Here is a 21616-nt window from a genome sequence, read left to right as displayed (position 1 = left end):
CTAACCCTGGCCTGACCCTGCTGAACATCCGAGATCTGATGGGATTGGATGTCAGGGAAGCATTGAACTGCCCGGGGACCATCCCCACCAAGACTCAAACTCACGACCTTGGGATTTGGAGTCCAGAGTACTCTCCTTTACACCATGGGACCACCCTACTTTTAGTCATACTGGAAGTCTAAAGAGTCATGTTACGTTCTTATGTTTGAGTATAAGACTGCCTTGCATTGTGCTAAAGCAAAGATACTTCCAGTTCAAAATGCTACTCCAAGGATGGGTAGGTGCATACACTCAAGACCAGAAGAACAAGAGGAGGAAACAATTTTCTTTAGTATGTCTTTCTAGTGTGCTACCCTTGAAGAGCTTTTGTTTTCATTAGACGATGGTTACTTTCTAGTCTAGAAAGTTCTGGAGGAGGTGGTGGGATGGGAATGGTCCATGCCCGTAAGTCTTTTCGAAAATGTTTGCTTGTGTATGGACAGGCAGAGCTACATTACTTCACCATCTTACATCTACTTTTAAAGGAGATCTGTATCATCAGGATGATTTTGTAAATGCAAGATTGTTTTAAAGCACTGCCACCTTTTCTCCACATTCCTTGTGTAAGGGAAAATGTTTTATCTGAAGGAACAGAGAGATTAAATGAGAATGACTGAGATGACTCTGGGTTATACTCAGTAGTGTCTCATTGTAAGTAGAATCAATCTGTATATTATTTATTTCACTTCCTAAAGCTTTTTTTAAATGTGAAATTGAAAATATCTCTATAATGGAAAAAACCTATTAACTAGTGTCTGGAAGAGCAGCAAAAGATTACTGTATCATCATTATCACATTTAAAAGAAAATAATTGTAATGTTCAACTTCAGATGAGCTAACCTACTTCAAAAGGGTAAAGAAAACTGTGTAGTAATTTTGCATTAATTGAATGCACTGAAGTTTATTTATATGCTAATGGAAATTGTTTTATAAACCTCAAACAATAATACTATACTTTTATTTACCTACCATAAAGCAAAGAGTTGTTTTTTCATAAATGTATTTTCATAATTTATATGGAATATGTTTGGTTTTGACAGACAATTTCCCTCTTACACAGTCACTTGCACACAGCCAATTATATAACATATCCACTATATCACGTTCTTAATTCAGTGGTATATCTGCAAGCCTGTATGAGAAAAAGTACACAGCTCTTTGCCTTGTAATAAGAAAGTCTACCTGTCTTCCTGACATTTTCAGCATGTGTCTGGAGGAAGTATTGAAAATACTTAACCTGAAGATGAATTTCTCTGAAAGTTTGCATTGTGTGAATACATTTGCTATGTTTATACCCTTTTGCTGTCATCATAAAAATAACAATTAAACCATATTTCAAAAGGAATTCATTGAGGCCAAAGATAGTAAAAATGCCAATATTAGGTCATAGTACTTACCATGCAAAAATTTACCTGATTCCCTGTGTCAATCCTGCTTTGTGCCTGGATGTTGCCTGAAAAATGCAGCCTGAAAAATGCAGCCTGGAGTGCTAGGGAAAATTGCAGTGCTGCTACAAACAAAGAAACAAACAAACAATTCAACCAGCCAAACAAATAAAAGCCCAAGAAAGCAACAAAAAACACTCTAGTCAATCCAAACTGATTTAATTTCATTATACAGTTGGAATTTATAAATTTTTTATCAATATGGAGCTCTGATTTTTTAAGTTTCATTGTTCATTTATAGTTCATACCAAGACCATTTCAAATACAAATTGTATTGTTCTACTATCTAAAAGTACACTTAAAAATTTCTTTAATCCTTCTAATATGGCAGTCACCTACCATGTTCCAACATACCTACAGGCCAACATTTACAGATGCACTCTGCCTGCACTGGTTCATTCCATGTATAGGCATCACACAGACGTTGGTTAAACCAACTGGTTTTTATAAAAACTTGAAATGAAGTTGCATTACTATTGTCTTGCTCCTGTAGAGACTCTGTTTCAGCTCCAGGTCTTGTTAAACTTAGAGAAATATATTTCACTTCCCTAATAACTTTGACAATTTACTCTTTTTTTGAATCATTGGGGATATTTTCCTCATAGAATGCCTTTTATCCACCAGAATACCTTCCTACTTTGCAGTAATAAAGAAAAAGATCTTAATCAGGAAAAACATGCATAAAAATTGCCAAGAAAAAGTGGAAATTAAAACTAGGATTGACATATTTAACAAAATACATTCAAAAACCCCCAGAAGACTTTTTTGATATAGTGAAAAGCCACTATTATTAAAAGAAACCAAATGAAAACTGCATACAGATTTGAAAACACATCCTAATCCTGTTTATTCCTACAGAAATAAAACTATGGAATCACTCTGCTGGTATCCTGAAGCTAACTTCTGATAAAAACTGGCCCATTTCAACCCAATGTGCAGCAGAATTTATTAAATTCTTATGAGTTTATTTTCACTAAAAAACCCCAAACCAACCTTCAAAAGATACACACACACATACAGAATGGTTTTACAAACACAGAAGATGAAAATGGTGCTCTTGATTTCCGTAGAATCATAAAGTAACATTTGCTTATATAATCTAGAGCTTAATGAATCATAAACTATTCAGTATTAGTTTATACAAAATGTCTCTTGTGATGTGCTGGGACATAGAAAGACACCAGTCTCATAATTCAGGAAAGCCCATTACCCACAAAAGAAATCTGTTGGAAAGCAGATTTCAGCCTTTTTGTTTTTAATTCCTTCTCCTCCTGCCCAACATCATTCTAGGACATTACACTTAAACTCCACTAAGCAGAAACAACCGCAACACTTAGATTAGGAATTTGCTACCTAAGGATTTAAATTTAAATTAAAATTCTAATTTAGCCTAAAGAAGTATTTTTTTCAGTAGAAGACAGAGGCAACAGCTCATGGATTATCAAAAATGAATATCTCAAATTTTTCTATTCATGTGTGCAGTTGGCTAGAGGATGATATGAGTAGACTGGTGGAATAATATTTCAGACTGGGAGAATTCAAAAGAGAACAAGTATCTGTGAGGAAGGATTCTCTGATATAGATGTATATGAATAAAGGGCAACTTTGTTGAATCGATTAAAGGCAGTAATGGTATGCCAATTGGTCAGAATTTCCTCATTCTGGAACATCTGGTATCAAAATATGCTGTCCAGACTGGGAGCTAGGGAACTTTCCAGTAGAATGGGGGTTATTTGGGTCAAGTTCTTTTATTTGCTACTTTCAGCCATCTAGATCGAAAAAGTCTTTCTCTCCTCAGTCTTTCCAAGGGCAAAAGATTAGTTTTTGATTCAAAAGTAACCATTTTCTCATAATTTCGTTATGGTAACATAATTCATAAAGCGATGATAAAAACATTCAGATTTAATTTCAATTCAGTAAAAACCAAATTCTGAATAATGAAAAATTAATATGCAAAAAAATTATTTTCTTCCATTTTTACTCTTATTGTGACAAAAGGTGGTAGCTACTTTACAGTTAATTTTTGTAGCAACTACATGTGCTGTTATTTATGTTCAACTCCAGTTTATTTATTGATTTATCTGTGATGATGGCCCTCAGTGTAAAAAATAATACAAAAATATGTATTTGAAAGATAAACAGCAACAGTGGCATAGAGTAAACATAAATAAACAACTTTTTTCAACATTTTCATTAACAATAGCATATAGAATATACACTAGCATGATCAATAGCTCTTAGAATGATGAAAATAATTCTGAATGAAAATCAAAATATTAACTCTAAAGCAGAGAAGTACATAAGAATTTGTGGTTCTGCTCAGATTACTGCTTTAGCACATTTAAGATTAAGTATTTCCTCTATCAGTATATTCAGTTTATATTGAAAAAAACCAGGTTTTAATTGTTTAAATACTATTCATATATATACTGGAATAATAATATTTTTGTATTTTATCCTTTATAATGTGAAAGGTTTCAGGCCCCCAAATATGAAGTGTTAATTGCATTTTTCATTATTTATTGCTCTGTAAAAAATACAGACTAGCTTAGGAAATGTAGTGCTGCACACAAAAACAAGTGCCAGTGCCTTACAGTTTGAATTATTGTGTCTTGTTTTGCAGCATGTGTTACCTATAAATAGACACTGTCATCTGTATTATTTCTTTTTTTCTGTTTGACATTTATTTTATTCTCGGGAACTGTCATCATAAGAATTTTGTATTCATCAACCTTGAAACCAGTGAAGATTGATGTCTTGTCTCACAAGTTTTATGATGAGACATAAGTCATCTAACTAAATGTGTTTGTCAGTGAATGCATTTAAGACATTTTAGATAACAAAGAAATCTGATATGCTGTTTCATTGTGTATTTTACAGATTTTATGTATTACATTGTTAATAGACCTGGACTGCAGCTTTGATTTAGTACTCCATCTTGCATAATGTAATAAAAATATATATACAAACTGAGAACGAAAAAAATTTAGCAATTTTACCTCACAAAGATTTACAGATAATTGCACATGTTGGTTAAAGCATAGATAAGTGTCAAATTCTAGTGCAATGAAAGTCATAAAAGTAATGTCACAGAAATTAAAAAAATAGGCAACACAAAATACAAAAAAACCCACAAAAACAAAAACCTGAACAACCCAGGTTGTGTAAAACTTAATATGTGTTGCAGGTTACTGTTGGACAAAGAGAAAAACATTTAATTGATGATACATTAAATGCAGCAGTTATTAATTGAGATAGTCTTGAATGAAATCGTTTTTCTATTTCTCCTCAAGGCAGCTGAGAAAATGAAATTACTCACATATTTATGTACCTCTATTTGCCCATCAGACTGGCTGACTGTGCCAACAAGTTTCTAAGTCCAATGCCTAGAAGTTGTGTTGTGCTAGAACTTCAGTGCTGCAAGACACTGCTGATCACTGCTGTCAGAAGTTCTACAGTGATATTGCACAGGACTTGGTAGATCAACATTTCTTATGTGTGGAAGCATTGTTTTCTAAGTAAAGTTTTTGAGATACATGAAACAAATATCACTGTATTATAGGAACAGTTTAGGACATCAGGCTACAGACTTGTCCTTATCTCCTTTGTGTTTTGCTTTCTTACTAGTTTTACCTTCTAACATGAAGAAAAAGACTTGATAATTACATTTCAAAAATATAGAAAGGAAAGCCTGGGGTCAATTTAAATGCATAGCGTGTATGTAGCTATATTTGTTACCATATATGAAAAAATAGGAGACAATGACATGGAAAATAAATTCTGGAGCAGGTAGAACAGGTACTTGTCATGGGGCACAAATATGTGTATCATGTAAGAATTCAGAAGGTCTTCATATTATGCTTTGTTCTTTAAAAAAAGCGTAAGTTTGATACTGCCATTCATATACGCTATTTTGTGTACTGATTCCACTTCTTGCTCTGCTGAGACAAAGTCTATGTAAGATTGTATTTTTTCAGCTTTCTTCTTGTATTTAAGTTATGAATTCTGCAACTTCCTAAAGGAAAGTTGTATTTTGTGTGTAATTTTCTTTAGGAGTACAAGACCATGACCTGGGGACGCTTCATTGAAATGCAGAACCCCAGAGTACCTCTTTCACCTCTGGACCATTTTTTCTCATATGTGCACACATGAAAAGATTTTATCCCCTTTTAAGGGGATTTCTATAATTTTTCCAACGCAAATTCGAAAATTCTTTTTTCCTGTGCTATCTCACAAAGATGTTATTTGATTTCAAGTTTGTGTTCAGAACTCTTTGGAAGCTAAATGCTGTGTGTCCCTGATCTTTAATCATGTACCTAATGTAGAGCAAGAAAGACTGTTTCAGGAAATCTGTGCTATCAGTTCTAGAGAGTTATTTCTGACTAACCTGTATCAGTGATTCCTTATTACCCACACAAAAGGTAATTGTGATATAAGTAAAACTGTTTGTATTCCAGGATGTCTGTGTTATCCAAGCATGGGTGGTGTTTTCTTTAACTTGTTCTTGTAGCTCTGAATACATATCCTGTCTAATTTCATTGTATGTAAAATTTCTTCAATATGTTCAGCAATCTATAATCAATAGTCTGTTATTTAAACAACTGTGTGAAATTTAACAGTGTGAGAGTAGAGATCAGAACTACATTCTTTGCAAATGTGGAGTGGAGCTAGACATGAGTACAGACATGGCTTTAATCATCTTTTCAGTAAGACTTGTTGCCTGGGCAATAGAACCAACAGAAACTTCTATTTATATCTGCCTGATCTAATAAAGTTTTTAATTTTTTACTTCTTTTTCCTAAGATAAGTGTGCAAATTAGTAGGTAATGCTGTTAGGAAAGAAATTCTTTCCAAATCCAGAGGTAATTTGTGACATTTCTTTTAGCTTTTAACATCAGATTATATAGTCAAAACTGCTGATTCAAGCTTGCTTTCCTGATTGATTTGAGAGGCTATAACTGTTTTAATGATCCTGATACTGACTAAATTTAATTCAGAATATTTGCATTGGCTTAAGTTGAGGTAAAACCTTGCAATGTAGCTTTATTACTCTGAATGTGCTGCCATTCTGAGCAAGCTGATGGTAGCGGTTCAGTAACTTGTTTTTTTGCAATAGCATTTCTCAGTAGTGCTAATGATTGAAAGTCGTGCATAACATATTGAAATTTTGGAAGGGAAAACTGCTGAGCAGCAGACTCTCTGCCAGGCTCCTTCAGGTTTTTAGGCTGAGCAAAAGTCACAAATTTTTATTTAGATAGTATATGCTGGGAGTTTGAATTTTCTGTATTTTCTTTGTATTTGCAGTCATCCACAAGGAAGTATGAGACCTGTCTTGGATTTTATGACTATTGTCTCTAGTACTGATAGTACTGATTTTGGCTCATTTTGGGAATGTTTTATTATATTGTTATTTTTATGCATATATGATTTATAACCCTTTCTGTTTTGTATTCAAATGTCTGTGATCATTTTCCAGAATAAAGTTCTTGAGGTTATATCTGTAACCTATATCTGCTATAACAGAATCACTGTCGCAGCCTTGGTCTCTTTCGGGAAGGGACCAGACCAGCGACGGGGTTCGCAGACTGCCTGCTGAGCTGTCGTTCGCGGCTATCCCTTGACCCAAGGTATGGTTTGCCTCGTGAGCTGAGAACAAACACCAAGGAGCCAAGGGTGGTCTGACCTGATCCGAAGATCTAGGCTGATCCAACTTTATTGGGGGAAAACAGGGGTTTATATAACTTGGGGTAGGGAAGGTTCTGAAAAAGGGGTGGAGCTGAGGCGGAGCATGCAAATCCACCTCAGCCCATAGGGTATGCAAACTAGGGGGGAGTGAACTTGGGCGTGTACTGGTGACAGGCAGGGCCAGGGCCGACCCCTAGGGGGAGCTGGCCAATGGTAGCTGTTCTCTTGTTGCTAGGCACCTGCCTGCCTGGGGGAAGGTTCTGGAACTGGGAGAGCAGTAGACATCTTTATTTTAACAAAAACTGGGGATAAAACTGGGGATTTAGAAAGTCCGTATTGAAGTGTCATTGTCCGGGTTCTTCGGGGTCTTCCTGGACCTTCCACACGTCGAACTCTGTTCGGCGATCCCACGTCCTCCTCCATTCTTCCATGTCCATATAGTCCCCATCTCCAACAAATCACAGAATCAGCTAGGTTGGAAAAGGCCTCTGGTATTATTGAGTCCAACAGACCATGGTACTAAGTGCCCTATCCTGTCTTTTGTATGGTAAATAAGAACAGCATCAGTGGATTTCTAGAAATAGAATTAATGGTTTTTTCAGCAGTATTTAACAGATATATTGATTATGTCTTCTATGCCCAGAGTTGAAAGGATTATTTTTATAATCAAAAGGCTTTACTCTTTTGTATTATTCACATTTCTCCACATTCAAGGAAAAAAGGAGTTTTCAGCAGTTAGATCCTCATAATTTTGAGTACTTTAAACTTTTAAAGGTTTCCCAGAGTAAGTCTTCAGGTAAAAAACCAAACACTACCCAAGAAAGATGTTCAGGAAAGCTTCAGTTTGAAACACATGATTCAAGAGAATATTTATTGTTTCCTAAACTCAGGTGTTTGTTCTGAAGTTTGTCTGCATATTTTCTGTATTAGTCTAGTCAATGTGTAATTACTTAATTTTTGTCCTTTTGCCATAATTCTTCCTAACACTTTCTATAGTCTCCAGCATCTTGCCTTTGTCTCTATGCTAACATGCTAAAACTTTAAACTTCTACCTCATGTTTTCCAATAGAAATTGAATTTTTCTCTCTCTCTGCCTCTGAATCTTGTGAAAAAACTCTTTTTTTAAAATTTAAATTCTACATATTAATGGAATAATAAAAATAGACTAAAATAAATGGGAATGAGATATAATGTAAAATTTTGTCTATTATGATGCTTTATAATGACAAAGTAATCTTTAGTGAAAAAATTATTCTGGTCTTAATTACAGATTATTTGGAAAAAATAAATATAAAATTTTATATTTTGAAAAAAATCCTATATTTACTCTCTTTTTTAGGGTTATCTACAAAGATTTAACTGACAAAATACTTATAACCTCTTTAAAGACCATCTTACATATTGTTTAGCTGTCAAAGAGCGCTCTAGGCAATAATAGCCACCCATTAATTTTTCAGTTTGCTCAGGGGTCGTGTTATGATCCAGTTATTAAAATTATTGGAAATGCCTTTGTCCAAATTAAGATGCAAACGAGACCGGATGCCAAAGTCAATAGTATGGGCTTCATTTAATGGTAAATGTAAGTTAGAGAAAGAGAGAAAGAAATAACAGGAAAACAGGGGTGGTGGTGAAGAAGCAAAGTGACCGTGTGGTAGTTTTAGGTAGTCCTCAAATTAGCAGGCTCAGAGAATCCACGTAGATTAGGATAGACAGATGTCACCTGCCTTAAGCAACCAAGAAAATATTGCATACCAGATGATGCAAACTGAGATATGAATACAGGAGTAGGAAGTGTTGTCTCAGTTCCATCATGGCTGCAGTGGAGGCAGGAGACGCTGCTGCTGCCCTGCTGTCCTGGGCCTTGCTTCTGCTGCCACTACATCGTATTTTGTTTTAGTTTCAGGGAAGTAAAAACATTTTATGATTATGATCTCTCTTTTGCCTTGCTGGGTGTCTTTTAGAGTATTTAATGAATCTAGAGTAATGAAGTCTGGTTTTGGTGGCAGGTAAAAAATTGTTGTTATATCCAACTTGTGTGTGCGTTATATTGTAGTTTCTTTTAATTTTATCTTTTCTATATATATAGTTAGTTTAACTTGTTTTGAAGGGTTTTTTTTCCTTTCTTGCTTTTTCTTTGTAGGGAGGGGGAGAGAAGCTTTGACTCTGTTGGGCAGTTGGCATTTTGCCAGCTCACCCCAAGACAGACAGAAATTAAAATAGAAAATGTATCACCACTCCATGTAACCCGACAGTTTCCCGTCAGTCTGGTTCTTCTGGTCTTCTTGGTGGTGAGGGCCCTGCAAAACACAAGAATTCAATTGATTAATGTAGTTCAGGAGGTGCTGGGCACCTGCCCTGCGGTGTGTGTGGGGGGGAAGCTTTGCAGTCTCCTGTGACAGGCTCTGGATTTGTTGCATCACTTGGATGTCATGCAGTCCTCTGGTGGTGGAATCCATCAGGAATGAGTCAGGGGGATATTTTGGGGGTCTTTGATGGTTTATGAGCCTTCTCAGCTGTCTCTCACATCAATGTCTTGTGTGTACGTGGTCTTTCCAGAGTGAGGGCTTACTCCTTTGGATTGGCATGCAGAGATTTTGCCATCACACACACAAACCCCTTTTCCTCCACCACCCTGTGGGCCTTGTTTCCTTCTCAGGCCTGAGATGATTAGGCAATAGTCTTAACTCAAGTCCCCAGTCACTGTCCAAATTCAAGTCAGGGGGCATTGGGAGGGGGATGCTTCTATGTTTAGGCAGGCAGTGGCTTCCTTGCAATTTGACACAAAGTGTTTCTATGATTTTGAAAATGTTTAGAACATTAGCAACACTCCAGTACATCACAGGTCATTCTGAGTTCTAGACAGCTGCTTCAAGACATAAGCCATAGTTATTTCAGTTCCTTTCATAGTGTGTCAGTCTTTTCCCATGATACTTAAGTAAGAACAATTTCTTTCTATGGGTTATAATATAGAGGTTGAAAAAAAAGTGATTACACTCTGTTAAAAAATTCATATTCATCACCTTTATTCCCCAAGCTCTATGATGCCTGACTCTTCCATTTCATTAATCCCTCCAGGAGAAGACTTAGATCATAAACTCTCACAATTGCATCAAACAGAATTTACTGGAGAATGTGCTTGTAGCATCAGACCTAGGTGAGGAGAAATAGAAATTTCTTCAGCATTAGTTAATGAGTGGTAAAAGAGCCTTTATCCCCTCTGGCACTGAAATTAACTGTTAGAGAAATATTCTTAAAATGGATAGATAGTTAAAACAACATTCCCATTCATCTCAATGTCACTTTGCCATCACAGACACATTATGAAAAATTTCCTAAAGTGAGTAGGCATTTATACCTAGCAGTTCCCTTCTTGCCATTTCTACTCAAAAAGCTGAGCTCTCCCTATAAATTAAAATTTTTGACAGAAGCTTCCTTTGCTTTTAGCCTGGTATGTTATTTTGAATTTTCTTTTTGCACTATTAATATGTAAACCAATGCATGCTAGTCCTGTATTGCAGTTTTTTTTTTAATGTAAGATAGTTGTACTGTAAAGAACTGACAATCCAAAATTTTGGAAAGAATTGTTTCAGTAGAGAATTTTTTTGAGGGGATAGATCAGATTTCAGATTAAGATTTAGATTAAACTATGTTTTAGAAGTGCAATTTATCAACCAAAATATTAATTTTGTATAGGGGTTATTTCAGGTCACATCAGTTGGAATTTTTGCAGGCAATGTATATTTTCATATAGTCAGACAAGGAAGAAATTTATATTAATATTTTCAGTAAAAGTGTGTAGCTGTCTGAGCAACTGATGAATAAGCTCTGTAGAACTGTGCCTCTCTGTTTTTCAGATATTTCTATGAAGGTTAGGCTTTTTTTTTCCTTTGAATTCCTGTTTTTCTGGTCTGATGTGGCTTCATGTATTTGAGTCTCACTGATGTTTGAGTCAAATGGCTTTTTGGTAATTTCCCAAAAAGGAAAGAAAACAGTAAGTGTTCTAGTTTAAAAGGGAATGGAAACAGCCAATTTCTAGTTATTTAAATCTTTTGAATCATATGGTGGACAGCTGACTGGAAGCTGGAAAATGTCCCAACTTTCAAGAATGGTAAAAAGGATTACGCCAGAAAATAGAGGCCTGTCAGTCTCACTTGAGTCTCACCTGCAGAGAGACCTTGACAAATTAGAGGACTCGGCAAGCACCAACCATTAAATTCAACAAGGGGAAGTGCTGGATTCTGTACCTGGGATGAGGCAACCCTGTATGTTTGTACAGAATGGGGAATGAGATGTTGGAAAGCAGTGCCAAAAAAGAGACCTGGAGGACCTGGTCAATGGCAAGCTGCATATGAGTCAGCAGTGCCTGGCAGCCAGGAAGGCCAACAGTGTCTTGGGGGGCATCAGACACAGCATTGCCAGCTGGTCAAGGGAGGGGATTGTCCTGCTTTGCTGTGCTCTGCTCTGGGGTGGCCTGACCAGAATATCGTATGCGGTTTTGGGTGGCACAATATAAAAGAAATCTAAAGCTACTGAAGAGAGTCCAGAGAAGGAGAACAAAGATGCCTTAAGTGCATGAACTTAGTCCTTTTCAGAGGAAACGGATCTAGAAGACAGACTTTAAGTAAAATCCACAGATCTTCTACTGAAATTTTGTGGAAAATACTGCTGGTAATTTATTCGATTTAGTTTTAGTGGTATTGGCCCATTTTCTGTTTCTCTCCTAAGCTGATCTTTCTGGCATGATTTTCTTGTTCCCTGTTCTTATTTCAAGAATTAAATTTTCATCAGATGATCCATAAAAACAATGGATTTTTATGTGGCTTTTCTTTCTTTTTTTAAATAGGAAGCTTGCCTTTGACCATTTTAATTGTCTTTATATAGAATGGTTACTACATCTCCAGACATGTTCAGGACAGAGGGGTAAAAATCTTAACATAATCTTAAATACTATGTGTTCATAGCATGGGTTTATTTTACCTTAGGGTTTTTTTAACAGATTTATTTGCATCAAAACAAAAACTGTTACAAATTACACTTAGAAAGACAATAGGTCAACAATATGCAATAAAAAATTTTGTCCCTCCTTTATTTTTTCAACTTAACTATAGAACTGAAAGCAATTAAATTGAGTGTGAATTGATAAGGCAATCACATTTGGAAGAAATCTCAGTGCACGTATAAAGAAAAAGAACTAAAGAATGGATCTGATATCATTCAGTCAGTATAGAAATGGAACATTAAACGGTTTGGAAAAGGGAAAAATTTTAAAAGACTTCAGTAATTTATTTCTTCCCAGTGATCAAGCATGCACAAAAAGACATTTCCTCAATTTCTTTCAATTGCTAGGTATAATATTGAATATTTTGTGTAACTGTCATGATGTAATACATACAAGAACTCAAACTTTTTCTACACATACTATTCTAAAAGAAACTTGCCCTCGTTCTCCCGTCTTTTCTTAAAGGGCCAGTGGTCCAGCCCTGACCAACATGATGCCCCTCTGCAGAGCTCACTCAGTTTTCTTGATGTCTCTCTTGTGCTGCTGGGTCCCAAACTGGACCACTACCCGTGGTGAAAGAGTGTAGTAAAGTGGAGTGGGAGGGTCATTTCCTTTCACCACTCCTATTGTAACTACACAGCACTGATACCACACAGGTCCAGGAAATTGTGACTACAGAACAGATTTAACCTCATGGGCTAAAATAGGAAAATACATCTCTGTCTCAAAATGTACACTGCTTTTCTTACAGAGAATATTAAATTGTAAATTAGTGATCTCATGCTGTGAAACTTGCTGTGTATCATCTGTTGGTGGAGAATACTTGATTCCTGTCAATTAAGTGCACAAGAGAGTGTATGACCAAAACTTTTAGAATATATGTATTTATTTTATACAATTTTCTATCAATGTTTCTGCTAAAGATTACATCTTCTGCTTGCCGAACTTCATCCATAGTCAGTAACATTGGTTCATTTTAAAAATCAGCATAAGGAATCTAAGCAACAGTGACTCATGTGTGTGAAAAATTTAGAGCCTTAGCTACTTGGCAGTAGCTACAACTTTGGCTGTTTCCTGAGATGTCTGAAAGACTTATTCATTCCATTGCCAGGGCCAGATTTGATGCCATATCCTTCCACCTTGGCAGAGTCAAAGTTCAAAGTCAGGTAGCCCAGGAATTTTAATTCTGGCATTACTGACTTCCTACTGATCCCCAACTCAAGCATTTCATGTTTTCTATAAAGTAGGTACTATTATCAGTGAACTAATTGGTCACCTTATTTTATTAAAATCTGCTCTGTAATGTATGAGCCATCTGTTCACTCCAGTCTAGAAAAACAAACTTTAACTCAGCTCTGTAATCGTGTCATCAGTCATTTCAGTTAGTTCACAGCTGTAAAAATGTGCACCAAAATAAATATATATTTAAACAAAATATGTTGATGGTGGTGTCACATGAAAAATCCTACTTTAGTGGGTATCCTTCATGTACACTCTTAAAGCCACAGCAACGTGTATTCTCTATGCTACTTTTGAAATACACCTCATGACTGTTTCCCAGTGCCTCCTTATCTGGAATAGTGACCTCATAGCATGAGGTCAGGTTGCTTTTATACTGTACTGATTACAAGCTCAATCAAGGAACCACATACAGATTCAGCAGTACTTTAAAAGTATGTCAGAAACCAATTAAAAAAAATAAAGGAAGCATAAGGAGGTATCTACTGAAAAAGAAAATTCATTCATTGCCTATAATGAGACCCCCATCTGTAGTTACAGAAAACAGTTAATTCAATTTGTAAACCTTCAAGGTTTTTTCATTCCTGTCCTACCTATATCTGTTCCAAGGACATTCTGAATTTTAGCAATTTGAAATGTTTCTCTTACAGTTATCTGATATATTTGTCATTAGACTAGTATATGACTTTGCTCTTTTGATAAGTTTGTTTAAACAGTTTTCCCTCCTTCTGGTGTTCATATCTTTGCATGTGTTGAAAGTAATCAGTGAACTTGATGTAGATATCCAGGGGTTTACTCTGTTAGACTGCATTTCACTAGATCATCTAGGTCTCTTTTCATGTGAAGTAATACATTGTAGAACAGGTACTAACATGAGTCATCTGAACTACTGTTACGACCTGTCCCAGAAAAAGAGGAGGGGTGTAACCCAAGTTCTTATCAATAATTCCCTTGAGGTGGATTCCTTTCAACATGGAACACAGTAGTAAGATATTCTTAGCTGTTTCAACAGTGTAACCATTGTAAAGAGACACTTCAGTTATCTGTCCTCTTTAAAGCGTGATTAGGCTTTTTCTGGCAGGAAGCTTGTCTTTTAGGGTTTTTTGGTAGCCTCTGGGAACCGATTATATTTAGGCTAAATCCTATGGTGACAATTTTATCAGTCTCTCCAAAAATATGGCCATGTATTATTTTGCTACTCTTAAAATATTTCTGCCCTTACAGAAAAATTGCTTGCATAGTATAACATTTCCATCACTTGCTTTTCATAGCAATATTTAGAGAGCTGGCACTTTGTTCATTAATCTCAGCTTCATGCAGCAGAATGTGGGCTAGTAGGTAAATAAAGCTATTCTTATAAATTGTGTGATATTTCTAGCCATTGCTGGAATTTTGGAAATGAAGCAAATAATTTATTCAATTACTTTATGAATCTTTCCATTTATGGAATATCTCCAAAGATAAGGGGTCTCAATTTTTAAATATTTTTTTAATGAAGTGTTCAAATATTTGTTTCAGGACTCATAAAATAAATTACACTGCAGTCTTTTTGAATATTCAGAATTAAAACTTCAGTGCTTGATCGAATATATGACACATATTGCATAAGGTTTCTCACTATTTTGCATAATAAAGGAATTCGTAATGGAGTTTGCCTGTGCAAAATCTGACTGTTCGTAATCATCTCAGATAATCAGCTTGAAGGTTCTGCTGCGGTGTGTATTTTGGCCAGCAAAGTTTATGTTAATTTAAAACACAAGGTGACAAAAGTACAGTTTCAGTAAATTGGTCTTAGGCAGAAGTTAGTGCTTATATTAACAAAAGTGAGTGGTAACTCTACTTCTCCATGATCTAGAAAACCGTGAAGTCGAATTCTAAAAAAGTAAGTAGATTTCGCTGAAAGTGGTGTTTTTCTTTGTTGGTCATAGGTCAATTTTGGGACTTGTTAACTCAAATTCAATGTTGTGGCAACCATAGCTGCATCATTTTTGATTTGTAACTGGTTGGCGGTTGAACAGTTTAAAATGTGAGTATTCAGTACTCGGTTCTATCTGTCCAGACAATCTTGGTGAAAGAGTCAACATTCTGAGTACTTTTAGCAAATTTTCCAACCATTTACTGGCTTGCTTTCTTTTTGTTTGCCTGTATATTTTTATTGTTAAAAGAAATTACTGTAATTCTGGATTGATTTTATGTAGACATTTGATTCACACAGTTACTTATTTTCATGGAGCTGATCCTCATTTACATCCAGTGATCCCAGCTGTGACTCTGTTGCTTTTCCTTTCATTACTTATTGATTTTTAATTAACATTCTAGTTGAAGAGAAAGTTTTCCCTTTCACTAGAACACTTTGATCTTAAATCACAGATGTATATGTACATGTATGCTCACATGCATACACGTGTGCATCCACACATGTAAGCCCCCTTCCATTCTGTCCTCATTTTTGCCCATTTAAAACTTTTCAATATTTATTTATTCCAGAGAACTAAATTGATCAAGAATCCTTTGTTCTTCTTTCACTGGCTGGCAGCTTACTTTAGAATTCCACCTCTTCTCTGTTATGGTCTCAGGTAACATCTCCTTTCAAAATATTCCACTACGTATTTTTTTTAAAAAATTGTAATATGCAAAGGAAAATAAAGTATTTTAAAGAGATTAGGAAAAAAAAAAACCCTCATGAAAATATAGAAGAGGTAGTGTATAGCCTGTATCAGGAAAATCAAGAGTCAGATTGAACAGAAAAATTGACTCTTTACTGGAGCAAGACAATTATTTCTTTCTGAAAATACTGTACTCTGCTCAGACAGTATTAACAAACTCAAAGCAAAACATCTCACAGAATTTTTCAGAAGAAAAAGATGGTGCTTTCTTTCTTTTCAATATTTAACAAAGGATGTTGGAACCATGTCTTTCATTTAGATTAAGGTATTAGAAAATATCTTCCTTGATTTATTTGTTTTAATATTTGCCTTTTTCACAAAGAACTACTTTAGACAAAATCTTGGTAATGGCTTCTAATTGGCACTAAACAAGTGCCAAATAATGGATAGAAAATTCATGTGCTGTCAGATGAATCTGCAAAATCTGGAAGACCGAGTGCTGTGCAGAGATGAATCTCTGAACATTTTGTCTAACATCTCCCATTTTAAGAATAATGATGGTATAGAAGTTTGGTCTTTAACAATGATATTGCAGTTATTTAAGATTCATAACAGCTTGTGCTTCTTGTGAAGTGTGTAATTGTCCCTTAAATTTTTATTGAATTTTTAATTGCCTCACTCAGCATTATCTAGAGTAAGATAAGAAGAAAGGATAAATGCCTTTGATCGCAGTGGCATTTTTACATAAAAAGAATAGTTTAGGAGGATTCCATAATTAAACAGGTTGAATATAAATGAACAATTGAGTGTGTTGCTTTAATTTACTGATTTTGGAGTGTCCCGAGTTATTGAATTCCAGTCATTTACTTCATCATTCACATCACATGTACTCACAACCTCACTGAGTTCGCAAACTTGCATGTAATATAATAAGAACAAAACTTCTTTGGCAAAGTAACAGCAAATTAGACATAGTTTCCAAGTCATCTAAGAGTCCTGCTGATCCTTATCACATCACATCTTAAGGACAGAGTTGTATATTAGTGAAATTTCCCAACTTCTTTCAGATCCAAAAAGCACAGAACTAAGGACAAACAATGTGACATTACTATTTAAATTAATTAAATTTAAGATGGTAGGGGACTAAAATGTATTTCTTACTTCAGATTTTATCCCCTAAAACTGGATGGAGAAAAACAGAAAATGAACATACAGTATTTTGTCATACCTTATCTTGTATTTTGCTGTTACAATATGGTTCCAGCCACATCCCACACACTGTGACATGGATTTCATTTTTATTGTGATAAATATTTATATCTCATAGGCTTTGGTTTTCCTAAGTTAGGCAGCAATTTTGAGAATATGACCTTTTTGCTTCAGGAAGCTTCTGTCACAATAATCAGTAAATTTCACTATTTGTAAATCTGAAATCTTGTTGAATGTTCCTAGACTTATAATGTAACCCATGTTATTCATACATCTGAGATTGCAAATGTGGCCAGACTTACAGTCTAAATCACGTTGTTTGTGCATCTTGCACTTTTCTAGGCTTAAAGTATAGAATTGGCTACTCTAAAATATAATCTGTGAAGGTGTCTTGGTGACTTGGACAGACCTATAAGAAAGAGAGTCTCCTTTTCCTAAATATTTTTCTGACAAGTGCATATACTCAGAAATAAATAAATAATTTCACAAACCCAAGAATTAATTTTGGTCATCCATCATTATATGCAGTTGAAAATGGCAATGATATTGATAAAAAACTGATATTTTTTCTTTGGTTTGGTTTTTTTGTTTTGTTTGTTTGGGTGGTTGGTTTTGTTTGTTTCTTTCTTTCTTTTTGGTGTCTCATAGTTTTCAGTTAAGGAGATACCCAAAAGAAAAACTGTGAGGGAGGATATCTGGTGACCCAAACTGGCCAAAGGGATATTCTGCACCACAGAACCTTATACCCACTATAGAAACTGGGGGCATTACCCAGAATGAGGGCTGATTTGAGTATGTGGACTTTTGCTGCAGGAGACAACTTAAAAATTTTTCCTAATTGTTTAAAAGAAGTCAGATTTTTTTTACTGCATGTGAGAACTTATACTGTTTTTTCCTAATGAGATTTCATTTGCAGTTGGGTGGCATTTAGGAACACCTGTCAATTTCAGCATGGCTCTTTTTGTGTGAAAATTTTGTGCAAATTAGTGAGAATTTCCCAACAAAATGAATACTGTTACTAGATGTGCACAATTAAGTACTGAAAATGCTTAGTTTAAGGATTCAAGTTTTTGGAAAGAAATTATTTCTACACCCCAAAGCCCCATTGCTAATTCACTTCTCAGAATTTAACTCTGTTTTGCATTTTGACAATTCTTTAGAAAAAATTTGCTACCTCACTGCACTTTGAAAGTAAGAGTCAACACATAAATAAGTGTATTTTTAAAGACATACACTTGAAGAAAACTTGGCATAGATCCTTTAAATAGACAGCACTTTTATCTGGACAGAGACTTTGATCTGTATAGGCTGGATCAATGGCAAGAGGCCAATTTGATGAGGTTCAATAAGACAAAGTGATGGGTCCTACACTTCAGTCACAACAAACCCATGCAATACTACAGGCCTGGGAAAAGTGGCTGAAAACTGTACCAGAGGATAAGTACCTGGGGGTGCTTACTGACAGCCAGCTGAACATGAGCCATCAGTGTGCTCAGGTCAATGGCATCTTGGACTGTACCAGAAGCAGTGTGGCCAGCAAGACCTGAACAGTGATTTTCCCTGTGTACTGGACACTGGTGAGGCCACACCACAAATTCTGTGTCCAGTTCTGGGCCTTTCACTACAAGAAAGACACTGAGGTGCTGGACCATGTCCAGAGAAAGGCAAGAGAGTTGGCGAAGGGTCTGGAGCACATGTCCTGTGAAGAACACCTGAGGGATCTGGAGGTATTTAGCCTGGAAAAAAGGAGGCTCAGGGGAGACCATATAATTCCCTACAACTACTGGAAAGGAGGTTGTAGCCAGGTCGGGGTTGGCCTCATCTCCTGGGTAACACATGACTCAATGAGTAGAAATGGCCTCAAGCCAGGGTAAGTACAGTTTGGACATCTGAAAGAACTTCTTCACTGAAGGGGTGGTTAAGCATTAGAATGGGCTGCCCAAGGAAGTTGTGTAGTCACCAGCCCTAGAATTGTGCAAGAAATGATGGGACATGGCACTTATCACCATGATCTAAATGACAAGGCAGTTTGGATCAAAAGTTGACCTCAATGATCTTGGAGGTCTTTTCCAACCTTAATGATTCTATGATTCTATAAACTCTGTCTCACTGATTGAGAAATAATTAAAATAGCCTGGTCATTTCAGTTGCAACTCTATTCCAGTCAAAATCAAAATTCCCATTTTCATCAAAGAATGTAGAATGAGGATCATCCTGAAGTTTAGGATAAAACTGAAACTGACAGAGAAAAATAAAAAAACACAAAAGGAGCTAATGCATACCACTTTATATCCACTGTGTCAATCATCGTTATTACAGCTAAAAATATCATCAAATATGGCTAAACATTAGTCAGTGACTATGAAAAGCAGAAAATAGTTTTGTCTATCTCATATTTATTAAGCTTCAAGACAATAAGAGATGGTACAGTCTTTTAATCATATGTTTACAAAAGTGATGTTGCCCTACTATGTAGTTATGTTTGACAGTGTTTTATATGCGCATGTGTGCATATACATATATATGTTTCCTCCCAGAGCCTTGATTTCTTACAAAGGTTCACATTGCTAGAAGATTAGTTGCATAACAGTTCAGAAGGTATGAATGTTGATCAAATTAGGACTTTAGGTCACAAACACTGGAGTACACAGTACCAGAAAACAGATGCGTGGAGTTTTGGATCTTTTGTGTGAATTGTACTATAGTCATACAATGCACACCTCTCAGTTAACCCACACTTTATCTTTCCCTTAGTTGTGGTTTAAGTGCAGCTGTCAACTAAGTACCACACAGCCACTCACTCACCTTCCTCTGGCAGAATGGGAGAGAGAATCAGAAGAGTAAATGTGAGAGAACCTGTGATTGAGATAAAGACAGTTTAGTAGGTAAAGGATAAAGTAAAATGAGAAATTATTTCACCACCATGGGCAGGCAAGTGTTCAGCCATCTCCAGGAAAGCCAAGTTTCATCATGTTTGATGTTGACTTGAGAAAACAAACACCATTACTCAGAATTTCCCCCTTCTTTCTCCTTCTTCTTCCCCCAGCATTATATACTGAGCACAGAGACTGGTATGGAATATCCCTTGTGTCAGCTGGAATTAACTCTCCCAACTGTTTCCCCCGTATCTTCCCGTACAGCCCCAGCCATCTTAGCAGCATGGCAGCATAAGAGGCAGAAAAGACATTCAGGCTGTGCAGGTACTGCTCAGAAATAACAAAAAACCTCTGTATTATCAACTTTGATTTTCAGCACAAATCCAAAACATAGCCCATTACTAGCTGTTGTGAAGGAAATTAATCCAGAAAAAATCAGCACCCTTTTATTTCAAAGGGCAGATTAAAGCATAGTGTTCTCAGTTTAATTGAAGATACAATTTTTTTCATATACTGTTATGTCTTTTCATGACTATTTGTAATGATATAATTCTTCCACTGCAGATGAGGATTTCAGTAGCCAAATGGAAAATTGAAGACAAACAAAATGAAGTCTGGAAGTCTTCTACCTGATTTGCACCCATATTGAAAAGAAAAAAACACCTGTTTTATATTATTTCTAGGGGGATTTTTTCCCTTTTTCATCAGATGACTCAGCATTTTGAAATTATTTCATTTGTGAAAGCACAAATCCTGAATGCATTTAGAGACCACAAGTATGAGGTGTGGTAGAAGTAACTTGATTATTGCAAAGCAAAAAGATTTTATTATTTGTTAAGAATCAAAAAAGTGGTGGGTGTAGTTTACATTGAATCCAATCCTTCAAACATAATTTAGTCATTTCAGCTATGAAGCTTCCTTTTCTCTTTTGTATTATATTAATTTTCAACAAATTCCAAGCTTCATAAAAACTAAAAGATTTTATTGTATTTTCTTCTAATGTATTTTGGTGTTGACTATTTTAAATTGAGTGGCAGTTAAATGCCTCCCTGACATCCGATCCCGTCAGATCTCGGAAGCTCAGCAGGGTCAGCCCCGGATTAGTACTTGGATGGGAGACCTCCTGGGAAATGCCGGGTGCTGTAAGTTCTAGTCCCGAGGACTTCACTGGCACTGTCCAAGCTTGCTCGGCCATGGCAGATGGACCCTCAGGACTTAAACGGTGGGGCCAGTTCTGCGCATGCTGAGCCTCACTAAAATCCACTGCGCAGGCTGGAAGGGCACACACATGTGGGGACAGCCCTTCCCAAATCTTCATTCACGAAGCCGAGCCACACACACATTTTAAGTTGAAAATAATACTCAGAACTCCATTAAATAATTTCCAAATATAATCCTAATGACTGTGTCTGACAGTAGGACCAGAACGTTTTAGTTATCAGTCATTTGAATTAGGAGAGGAAGTTATATTAATTCTTGACAGCAGTCTCATATTCCTTCCTCTTCTTTTGCTTTAAT

This window comes from Pithys albifrons, chromosome Z (genome assembly GCF_047495875.1).
Source record: "Pithys albifrons albifrons isolate INPA30051 chromosome Z, PitAlb_v1, whole genome shotgun sequence".
Lineage (NCBI taxonomy): Eukaryota > Metazoa > Chordata > Aves > Passeriformes > Thamnophilidae > Pithys > Pithys albifrons.
This window is presented reverse-complemented; position numbering follows the sequence as displayed.